General features: G+C 40.7%; 1 pseudogene; it reads right to left on the bottom strand.

The window, feature by feature from the left end:
- Positions 1–5830: 5830 nt before the first annotated feature.
- On the bottom strand, positions 5831–7764 carry LOC101124406 (peroxisomal targeting signal 1 receptor-like; annotated as a pseudogene).
- Between the last annotated feature and the right edge of the window lie 3569 nt (positions 7765–11333).

The following is an 11333-nucleotide window of genomic DNA, read 5'->3' as shown; positions in this document are numbered from 1 at the left end:
ACTAAATATATCTTAAGAGAATAAAACATCAGATTTCCTACTTTATCTCTTTCTGTTATATGGCATCCATGCGTTTTATTAACAAATTTATATGGACATGTAGTTTATAAATAATTGCACATATATTAATAGTCCACGTCCAAGTATTCTTTTACTGAAGCTATAATCCCCAAAAGAGAGACCATTAAGCCTTTAAATCAACGATATCCTGGCTCTTTTCCTGGTTTTATCATGACAGCAAAACCAAGTTGTGCTGAGGGTTAAGGTGCGTGTTCATGGAACTGTCAGTTGTTTGGTTCTGGAAGTGTGTTCCTTTACTAAGATTTTGAAGATGTATTAGCAATCATTTCAACATATGAGGTTGAAATGATTAGCTCATACATATGAGGTTGTTTTAGAGAAATTTTCTACCTCAGCCGTTAATTTCTGAGTAAGAGCCAAAAATACTAATTGTCACCATTTCTGCACTGAGATATCTACATCTACCTAATCTATCACCTATAGCTCCATACATGGGATGGTATTGTGATAAGTGACCTTTAAAATATAATTGGACAGCTGTCATCTCAGAAAAAAACTGAGCGGTGTGGAATGGTTTTCTAATTTTTTGTATCAAGTTGACTTGTTCTAATCACTGGATTAATTTGATAAAACAATTATGCCTGCACCTTGGCCAGTAACATTAGAGAGTAATTTCAAAATTGCTCAGCGAAATTATGCCAGGTGTTCTGATATTACAGATATCCTAATAAAACTAGAGGGAAACTACCTTTATTATTGGAGAAATAAGCGTTTTCAAAGCAAAAGAGGAGATCTCTGTATTAAGTGGAACCTCAAGAAAAGGATCAACATTTGATCCTTTTGATGCAACTTTATGGTTGTCACAAGTGATTACAACTAGTGTTATTCTCTTGACAATTCAGAGCTGGACACTGGGGATCCTCTGTTGAGATGTAGATAATTTATTTTTGAGATGGAAACTAAACTGTAAGAGAGCCAGAGCCATTTTTATGTGATACAGCTAATAGGGTTTGGTAAGCACAATAATGCCCTCCAAAGGTGTCCATGTTCTAATTCTCAGATACAGCAAATATACATTCCATGGCAATGAGTATGAGAAGTTGCACATGGGATCAAAATTGCTAATTTGTTGGTGAAAAATAAGGATACTATCCTGAATTACTATGGTAGGTTCAAACGTCTAATCATAAAGGTTCAAAATGTGAGAGACGAAGAATTAAAAGCGTTGAAAGGTCGGCATGTCAGAAAGACAACTAGATATTATTTTTTTCAATTGTTTTGGTGATTCTTTCCCTATCAGCATAAATTTTATTCAGTTCCACTGTGCACATATGATTGGGTAATTTTATATATTTGTAGCATCAATGTGCTAAATATAAAATAAGAATGCAGAACAAAGATACGATTTCTAAAGAGGGATGCCCAGGTACCATGGGTATCTATACCCAGGAATAGACAGTGTGCATCTTATAAGGGGAAGACTGTGAATGTGTTGGTATTTCATATATTAATTGGTGTAGAAAATGATGCAGAGGCTGGATTATCAAGAATTTATATGAGATAGGGCTTATCAAGATTAAGAGGGCAAAACAATAAAAGTGATTTGTGATAATTTTGACTAATGCAGAATTAACAATGATGAAGTGAGATTTTTTGGGGTTTTTCTGATGTACAAAGCCAATTTCTGGCCAGGTGAAGTAGCTCACACCTGTAATTCTAGTGCTTTTGGAGGCCAAGGCAGGAGAATCACTTTAGGCCAATAGTTCAAGACAAGCCTGGCAGCATAGCGAGACTCCATCCCCACTACAAATTTTTTAACAATTAGCTTCACCTGGAATCCTAGCTGTTTGGGAGACGAAGGCAGGTGGCCACTTGAGCCCAGGGGGCCCAGAATGTAATGAGTTATTGTACCACTGCACTTCAGCCTGGGTGACAGAGCAAGACCCTGTCTTGAAAAAAAAAAAAAGTAAAATATGAAAAATACATAAAGTTCATTATTAAGAACACAATTTTGGCTTATGTAATTACTAAAAAATACCTTCTATTTTCAAGCTGACATTGCAGTCCCAGTCAACACCTTTCTCCTTTTCTTCTTCATCTTCACACTCCTGGATCACAGGCCGAAGCACACGGACCTGATCACCTGTCACTTGACTTTTGTTCACTCAATTATGCACCCCACTGTAGTGGATTTTTTTCTCTTTAGATGGTGTTTGAGTCACTGAATTTTTGGAAGGACTTCAAATGTCCAGCATTATTCTCCATGAACAGGGTGATGAGGGGTCTGGCCATCACCACCACCTGCCTCCTGAGCATGCTCCAGGCCATCACCATCAGCCCTAGCATCTTGTGGTAGGTGAGACTTAAAAACATAAATTATCTTCCAGGAGTAGCATGATCATCTGCACTGTAGCTTATTTCAGTGTGACCCAGACCAATTCAATTTACCGAGTGTCGGTGACTTCTGCTCACTTTCTCCAATGAGCTCCATCCTCGGGGGACTGATTTTTATTCTAATGTCATTTCAGAATATTTTCTTTTTAGGAATCATGCTGCTGTCCAGTATGTACACGGTCATTCTCTTGTTCAGGCATGAGAGGTGATACCAGAGCCTTCGCAACACCAGCCGCTCCCCAAGAGCCTCCCCAGAGAAAAGGGCCATGCAGACCAGCCTGTGTCTTCTGGTGAGTTGCTCTGTGGTCACGTACTCAGTGGACGTTATTACTTCATCCTCCTTAACCATGTGGTGGGTTCATGGCCCAGTCACCCGGGATGTCCAGATGCCTGGGGTCACCCTCTGTGCCACTGTCTGTCCTTTGGTACAAATCATTCCTGACAGAAGAATCATCAATATTCCAAAAAAATATTCTATCAAAGTGCCACCCATTTTTAACAAGGTTGTACTGGGACAAAAATCTTCTGAAGAGAAGTAGATTTTTCTGCCACCAGTTAAACTGTGCAAATGGCACAGGATTTGTTAACTTAAATGCAATGAATTAAATAGCAATTTCATTATATCTAAATAGTTGCTTGGTGCTGCCAAAGTCTAATCTTTAGTTCAATGTCCATCAGGGTTTGATATTTCCAAATCAAGTCTCTTACACTTTCTTTTTTTTTGAGATAGAGTCTCGCTCTGTTGCCTGAGCTAGAGTGCAGTGGCATGATCTCGGCTTACTGCAACCTCTGCCTCTTGGGTTCAAGTGATTCTCCTACTTCAGCCTCCCGAGTAGCTGGGATTACAATCACGCACCACCACCCCTGGCTAATTTTTGTATTTTTAGTAGAGACAGGTTTCACTGTGTTGGCCAGGCTGGTCTCAATCTCCTGACCTCGTGATCCACCCACCTTGGCCTCCCAAAGTGCTGGGATTACAAGTGTGAGCCACCGCGTCCGGCCACACTTTCATTTTTAATCTTATACATGAAATATTATTTTTTCTTCTTGAAGTACACTTTTAAAAAGCTCCTATTGGTAAACAAATCACTCAGGGTTTTAAAAATATATTTTAATTTACCGTTTTTTGTTAAAGGTATTTTAGCCTAGTATCTACTTCTAGCTTTAATAAATACTTTCTCTTAGCTCCATTCCTATTTATGTTTTGGGTTTTATAAAAGCTGTAGAAATTTTGCTCTCATCTTTGCAACTTACCTCGTTCTCACACTGATTTTTAGTATTTTTCTTCTCTTTGGTGTTATCCAGCTTATTTCTTTTAAGTATTTTTTTTTTTTCACTTTTTGACACACTGCATTTCTGAATTCAAGGATTTATGTTTGGTTTTCAGTTTAGAAACTTACAAACCACCAACTCTTAAAGGCATTATTCAAAAATTTTTTTTTTTTGAGATGGAGTTTTGCTCTTGTTGCCCAAGCTGGAGTGCAGTGGCACAATCTTGGCTCACCACGACCTCCACCTCCCGGGTTCAAGCAATTCTCCTGTCTTAGCCTCCCGAGTAGCTGGGACTACAGGCATGCGCCACCACACCTGGCTAATTTTGTATGTTTTAGTAGAGACGGGGTTTCTTCATGTTGATCAGGCTGGTCTCAAACTCCCGACCTCAGGTGATCCGCCCGCCTCCGCCTCTCAAAGTGCTGGGATTACAGGCGTGAGCCACTGTGCCCAGCCTCAAATTCTTTTAATATATCCCATAAAAAAAGAGATTTGTCCTATTCCTTCTCATTCTAGCATTCTAGTCTTCATAGATATATGTATTTGTTTTATGTTTTCTTTTTTTGAGATGTAGTCTTGGAGTGTCGCCTGGGCTGGAGTGCAATGGTGCAATTTTGGCTCACTACAACCTCCGCCTCACAGGTTCAAGCGATTCTTCTGTCTCAGCCTCTGGAATAGCTGGAATTACAGGCGCCTATCACCATACCCAGCTAATTTTTTGTATTTCTAGTAGAGACAGGGTTTCACTATGATGGCCAGGCTGGTCTGGATCTCCTGACCTCATGATCCGCCCACCTCAGCCTCCCAAAGTGCTGGGATTACAGGCGTGAGCCACCGGGCCTGGCTGTTTTTTTTTTGTTTTTTTTTTTTTTTTAAACAAATATTTTAGTCTTATTTGTAAATCATTTATACATATTCACACGAAGAAAAATAAATTTCAGAATGGAATCTTGGGACCATGGTAGTTAAAAAAAAAAAAAAATATATATATATATATCTGATCATTAGCCACTTGAAGACAAGGCAAGAGGCTTAGCAGTCATTTCTAGGGGTTAGTGTATCTCCCCATGCAAGGGACAATTGAGAAGAATCCAAGCTGCTCCCTCATCTTCCCTCAATTTTAACCTTCTGGAGACTATATGGGGGAAGGGGATTTTCCAGTGCTTTCCCCTAGAAACATTGCAAGAGGTACAGCCAAGTCTTATGGTAACACTGAACCTGCTCTTTGCTAGAAATTTAGCAAGTTTGCAACCTGTGAACCAACCTACTAGAAGAGTTAGCCTAATTCCTATTCACAGGTACTTCTAAGAGGAGGAGGGATTGCTGCACTCATCACACTCCCTTCCCACTTGCTCTGTTCTCCCACCAAGGCCCCAGAACAGAGCTCTTGATCTCATCTGATCTAGTCCCTCCCCGCTCCCACCCAGCCTCATTTCACAAGTGAACCTTCCTCCCACCCCACACTCAGACAGACACTCTGTAACTGTTGGCCCTGGCAGCTCCTGAGGACTGCTGGGATGATGACACAGCATTTTTGCATCAGCATCGTACTCACAGGGAATCGGAGCTCAGCCAGGAGAGGTCCAAGAATGACAGAACTCTAGAACCCCTACCAAAACTCAGCTCTGCAGAGCCAAATAAACAATTCAATCCAACAGGCCAACTCCTAACATCCCATCCCAGACAGTCATCACTGGAGGCGCGCAGTAGATGAACCTCCTACTTGCACTGAACCATTACCAATTCCCAGTAACAGTGGGGGAAAGGACAGACATGACAAATGTGGTAGACCCTATCAGAAATGGTAGCTGATGACAACAGTTAGCCTACATCACTGGGTCCTATCCAAAAAGAACGGGCATGATGAGCAGAGAACGGGCATGATGAGCAGAGGGCTCTGTAGCTGGATGTACAGCCCTTGAATTACTAAGGGACTCAGAGAAAACAAGCCTTGTTTTCCTACGATTATCTAGGAACTGGAACACGGACTACCCACCCCTATGTTGAGGCAGCTTCTGACAGGCCTTACTGCTTATGGTCATCAGCCCATCCGCTTGGTAGGTGCATTTGGGGAGAGGGACTCACATCACATCCAGAGGGGGGACCCATCTAGGCGGACACCACAGGGCAGCCCATCCCACTGTCACTGGGGCAGGCCAAACACGGTTAGCAGGGTGGACAGATTCCAGCCATCAGCCGCCCCACAGGCGTCGCTCTGGCCTAACACAGAATGCGAAATGCAGGGTGCTCCAAGTGTTCTCCGACATGGCACCTCCTTCACCCCGAGGGCCCCGGCTTTTCTTCCACATGTTCAGGGCCTCCAGAAAGTGCTCCGCAGCCTCCCAGTGAGCCCCAGGTTATAGCCTCCCAGTGAGCCCTGCAGCTGATGCCCAGGTTATAGCGGGACTGGATATAGCCAGGCTGGAGCTCAAGGGCCTGGCAGTATGAAGTTACTGCTTCTTCACTCTGGTTTTCATTCCACAGCAAATAGTCATTGGGATGAACACTGAAGGTAGCTGTGAAGCAGTTCATGGCCTTGTCGTATTCTCCACTCAGGTTGAAAAGGACCTGCAAGTCACACTGCACATCAGGGTCAATGGATGTAGGGTCCAGTTGCACAGTTGCTAGGAAGAGCTCTTTCATTTCAAGAAACAGGGAGTCAGACAACAGAGATCCCAAGATATGCTTGCTGGTGCCCAGTCCTGCCCCGCCAGCCCCTTCTTCAGCAGGTGTCACCAGATAGGCACAGGCTGGTGTGTGGCAGGGTTTCACAGGCCTGTCACTGCAGAGGCTCATTGGTAAAGCCTGCAGCCGGGGCCATCAGTGCTTATCTGGCTTTAGCTCCAGACACCTCTGCAATGCTCTGATGGCTCACAGTTCTTGTTCATTCTCTGCCTGGTTGGTACCCAGATACAGCCAAGCTTCTATGTGCTTAGGATCCTGCTGCATAGCTGCCTCAAAAAGCAGCACAGCATTTGGGAGGGCCCTCTCCCTCTCCTGAAGTCGCTGCAGCCCTTCTTTGAAAGGCTGAAGGTGATCAGGCAGGGGGTTCTCCTCCTCCAACTGGTACCCCTTATCATAGGAAGCTGATGCGAGGTCATCATAGCCAGAAAGCCAGGGGTGAGTGTCAGCATCCCGTTTTGCCTTCTCCTCCAACTCTGTCTGCAACTCTACAGCTGACTTGGCACGTTCAAACTCCCTATCAAGGGCAGCTGTGTTTACTCGTCTTGTGAATGGTCAACCCAGGCATCTGATGTACACTCAGAATTAGCCAATTTGGGGTCATCCCCTTTGGCCACAAAGTCACTGGCCATGTGCTGCAGATCCTCCTCAAGATGACATTCATCGTCCAACGATCGGTGGCTGCTGCTCCCTTAGGCTCTCCCAACCACAGTTTCTCCCAATTGCTCCAAATATTCCTCAGCCCAGCAGGTGGGGGAAATGGCCAAGGGGTCTGTAACTTCAGAAATGAATGATTGGGACCAGTCTGTCTCATTATAATCCTGAATTACATCCACAGCATCTCCAGCTGCAAGTCACTCTGGGCCCAGTTCTCAGACAAGGCCAAGTCGGCCACACCAGGGGCTCTCTGGGGATCCTGGAGGAAGTTTGACTCTTCAATCTGCTGCATCTCAGCCAGGAGTTCATCCATCTTGAAGGTCTGAGGGGCACGGGATACAAGGGTACACTGTGGTCCTGCAGGAATTCACCCACCAATTCATCTTCAGAAGCTACTCCCAAAGGCTTGGAGACTGCCTCAGAGGCTGGGGCTCGGAGCGGGGGCAGGGGCCAGGGCGCCAGGCCTTAGTCCCTTCTGCTGGGGTCGGCGGGTGTTTTCTCTTTTTACTGTATTTAACTACATTAATCGTGCTCAGTATTTCGGTTCACTAATCTCATCGGCTGAGACTAATTTAATATTTAACCCGTACGATGTATATTAAGTAGGTTGATTCTACTTCCAACTGTTTGTATTTGCCTCTTTTTCAAATATGGCTTGTCAAGCTTGTAGTCATTCGCTCTTTAACATTTTTTTCCTATTTTTGCCATTGTGTTGACTTAAACATTTAAAAAATAAGTCCTATAACTGTGTGTAACATAAGTTTTAATTTTCTTTTCACTTATGGGAGACATTACATTTGAGACATCTGCAGTTTATGTCTTTGTTTTTCAAATTTGCCTTATGGCAAGTTGGGCCACCCACACGGATTTGGCAACTCTGATCGCCCATATCTAAGAGGAGCACTTATTTCTCAGTTGATTATTTTCATAAGTGGTTTCTTTGGTTTGCTTCTCTAGCTGGAAAATTATATTTTACTTTCACTTTCAACGCTATACAGTTGTTTAAAGATTCTTGTAACTTTCTGAGAATTTTAGCTTTCTACATTTAAAATGTGTAGAATCTAGTTTTCCAACAAGCACAAATGTCAACAGTGTACACATGAAATACATTTTACACAATTTTTTTGTAACAGACAAGAAATCTCGTTACTTTATTTAGAACATATCCTTTCCTCAATATACTGTAAAGTAATAATTTGTAGAGTTTAATACTAGGGAACTGATTTTACATTTTGCATAAGTTTCTGAGATAAATGTACTCTACTTCAGAGAACAGTACCTATATATGGCCAAAACTACTGATTTTCTACACCACTGAGAAAATATTGGCAGAATTGGCTAGGCGCGGTGGCTCACGCCTGTAATCCCAGCACTTTGGGAGGCCGAATCACGAGGTCAGAGGATCGAGACCATCCTGGCTAGTACAGTGAAACCCCGTCTCTACTAAAAATACAAAAAATTAGCTGGGCGTGGTGGCGGGCACCTGTAGTCCCAGCTACTCAGGAGGCTGAGGCAGGAGAATGGCGTGAACCCGGGAGGTGGAGCTTGCAGTCAGCCGTGATTGTGCCACTGCACTCCAGCCTGGGCAACAGAGCGAGACTCCATCTCAAAAAAAAAAAAAGAAAGTATTGGCAGAATTATTTACCTGAATTCAGATTTTTGGCTTCAATCACCATGCTTCCTCATTAGCACTTCCCTGAATCCATAAAAGAATCTGTTTGAGTCTTCCATTTGAACCACAGATTAAAAAATTTCAATGCAATTTTCATGTGGTGAGATAGTACTTGCTGGTAACATTTTAGTATATAATTTCTATTGTTATTTACAATGTTCAGAAAATATGACCTGCTGGGTTTCTGGGGTAATAAACTCAATGACGTATTTTAGGCCTAAGACTTTACCACCTAAAATACTTATATCTAATATTTGAAAATAATGGGCATCCTTTGTTTACTGGCAAAAATAGCTGCCATTTATTCCTATGCGTAATTACTATAACTTCCTAACAAAGTTAACATTATTTATGTTCATTTAGTTGTGGGACACCAAAAAGTTAATTTCCATAATGATCTTAATGTTACCTAATATGAATGAAAATGTGACAGAGGCTAGGAGATGGGGTGAATAAAAAGAGGGGAAATGTTCTTCCAAGTGTACCAAGTTTCACTTAGGAGAAATAAGATTTAGTGATCAATTGCACAGAATGGTGACTATAATAATGTGTATTTCAAAACTGCTATAAAGACTATTTTCAATGTTTTCACCACAAAAATTATATGAGGTTATAAACATTAACTTGATTTAATCATTTTACAACATAAACATATATCAAAATATTCCACTGTAGACAGATATATACAACTATTATTTTTCAATTAAAAATACAATTTTTTTAAAATTTAATTTTTCTTTTTCAATTAATCTTTGATTTCTTCACTTTAAACTCTTAGGTATTAAGCATACAAATGTTTAATGGCTTAGAATAGTACCTAACACATTATATGAGCCAAATACTAACTACTCCTCCAAACTATCTTTTTTCATAGCATTCTTCAAATACAAGATTATTCTGTATATCTTATTAAAATTTATTTTTTTGCCTTATCTAAATATTGATAAAAATAGAAGGTAGGGCATTTGCCTGCTTCATACATTCCAAAATCAAAGGGCAGTTTTACTAATTATTTTTACATTCAGTAACTCATTTGTCTCACACAGTAAACACAAATATTATGTAACAGAACTATATTCATATTCTTCATCCTAAAAATGGAGAAAATTTTGAGTTATTTATTGATTGTAGTATGGGACTCATTCTCTATTTTTTCAAATTATTCCATGTCAAGTGCCTAGAATAATTGTTCATGACATACTATGAAATAAAAAATACTGATAGAGATGGATTACAAAAGTAAACTGAAAAAACATCCTATGAATTGTTTCATTATATATATAATAGAATATACTTATATCCATATAACAAAAAAATTATATCTTTTTAGATAGAATAGCTGTTATAAACTGCTTAAGTTGTACATTTCATCAACACTTAATGAAAAACATCAATTTCTCACAAAAACTTCAAGCAGTAGAAGAGGTAACATTTCTTAATTCATCTATTAGCCAGTAATACCATAATACCCAAAGGAGACAAAAGAATCACAAGATGACTATGAAACAACATCCTATTTAAATTTAGACACAGAAATTCTCAGAAATATTTAAAAAAAGAATACAAAAAGGTATAAGGATGATTACATACCATGACTAAGCAGGGTATTTTCACAATGCAATGTTCGTTTAATATGATACAATATTACTTGAACAAAGTAAAAATGTAATAATTGAAATAGAAAAAGTTTGGTAAATTCAACACCTATGAATGATAGAACACCAAGAAAACTATTAGAAGAAAACTTTTGAGACCTGCTAAAAGTCCTCCATGAAAAACCAAAATTGGCCCGGCGCAGTAGCTCACACCTGTAACCCAGAACTTTGGGAGGCTGAGGTGGAAAGACTGCATAAAGCCAGGAGTTCAAGACCATTCTGGACAATATAGGGAATCCCCATCTTTACAAAAAATTTAAAAAAAAAATTATCTGGGCATGGTGGTGCATGCCTATGGTCCCAACTACTCAGGCAGTTAAGGTGGGAGGATCACTTGAGCTTAAGAGGTTGAGGCTGCAGTGAGCCAAGATGAAAAACTCCACACCAAAAGCTAATACACTTAATGGTGAATGACTAGGGGCTTTATCTGCAAGTTTGAAAACAGGACGAGAATTTCTACTTTTACCACTATTCACCATTGTACTGGAGGTATGAGCCAGAAAATTATACTAGAAAAATCAATACAATTCTCCAGATTAGAAAAGAAGTGGAATAGTCTTTTATTGCCATAATGTTGTATTTTAAAAGTATAAGAAATTCATTAAAAACCTACTTGAGGCTGGGCATGGTGACTCACGCCTGTAATCCCAGCACTTTGGGAGGTCGAGGCGGGCGGATAACAAGGTCAGGAGATCGAGACCATCCTGGCTAATATGGTGAAACCCTGTCTCTACTAAAAATACAAAAAATTAGCCGGGCACAGTGGCAGGCGCCTGTAGTCCCAGCTACTCGGGAGGCTGAGGCAGGAGAATGGCGTGAACCCAGGAGGCAGAGCTTGCAGTGAGCTGAGATCCGGCCAATGCACTCCAGCCTGGGTGACAGAGTGAGACTCTGTCTCAAAAAATAAAAAATAAAATAAAATAAAATAAAGTAATAAATAAATAAAAACCTACTTGAGCTAATATAGAAGTTCATCAATG

This window comes from Gorilla gorilla, chromosome 1 (assembly GCF_029281585.2).
Source record: "Gorilla gorilla gorilla isolate KB3781 chromosome 1, NHGRI_mGorGor1-v2.1_pri, whole genome shotgun sequence".
Taxonomy (NCBI): Eukaryota; Metazoa; Chordata; class Mammalia; order Primates; family Hominidae; genus Gorilla; species Gorilla gorilla.
The sequence above is the reverse complement of the archived record's forward strand: the minus strand, read 5'-3'. Positions and strand labels throughout refer to the sequence as shown.